The 804-nt window shown below is 36.9% G+C and overlaps 1 non-coding gene across 1 annotated transcript; it reads left to right on the top strand.

The window, feature by feature from the left end:
- The first annotated feature begins 325 nt into the window (after positions 1 to 325).
- TRNAS-ACU (transfer RNA serine (anticodon ACU)) lies at positions 326 to 399 on the top strand. The gene has a single exon. It is a non-coding gene; the product is annotated as a tRNA-Ser (tRNA).
- Positions 400 to 804: the final 405 nt, after the last annotated feature.

Here is an 804-nt window from a genome sequence, read left to right as displayed (position 1 = left end):
AACATAAAATAGCTAACATATCAATCCCAGTTTTGGATTACTTTAATTAACAAAAAAAATGCATATAGCAGAGGATAGTTTCAATCTGCCTACCTCTGGTTAATGGGCCCAGCATGCTTCCATTGCAGTACTCTGCTGCACATGTAAGTGCAAGAGATCCTGAAGCACTCACTCATCATGGGAAAGTACCAATGTGTTTCTTCGTTGGTTGATTTAAGAAAATTCTTACAAAAACTCTCCAGATTATTGACTTTTTAAAGTTTTTCTAGGAAACGTTCTAGATGAATGCTTATTAGCCTTTGTCAGTAAGTACTTTTTGCAAATTGTCTCTGTGGCGCAATCGGTTAGTGTGTCTGGCTACTAACCAAAAGGTTGGTGGTTCAATCCCACCCAGGGACATAATTGACCTTGTGATCAGGTTTTGGTGATACTTAAGTAGACAAGTCAAAATTTCAAACCCCCTCTTATGGTGTAGGGTACCTGGCCTTCTCTGATGTAATTAGATTTGATTCAGTGATTTTATAAAAAACAGCTAGGAAGCACAATTTAGCAATGGGTTGCAGAGAAAAAAATATGCTGGCAGAAAAATCCAATTGAGTGATTAAACAGCTCTTCATTTTCTGCCTTTATTTTTATGCTAACAAATTTGTTCTCTAAAAAGTGTCCACAAAGCCAAGTCTCTGATTAACACCTTTGTTGGGATGGTTTTTCACCTATAACTAAATTAAACTTGCTTCATTGGAAAGGCAGCAAGATGCATCCTCATTTCAATGTCTACTGAAATAATACAGGTTGACACCAGGA

Source organism: Pseudophryne corroboree, assembly GCF_028390025.1.
Source record: "Pseudophryne corroboree isolate aPseCor3 chromosome 7 unlocalized genomic scaffold, aPseCor3.hap2 SUPER_7_unloc_1, whole genome shotgun sequence".
NCBI classification, from domain to species: Eukaryota; Metazoa; Chordata; class Amphibia; order Anura; family Myobatrachidae; genus Pseudophryne; species Pseudophryne corroboree.
This window is presented reverse-complemented; position numbering and strand designations above follow the sequence as displayed.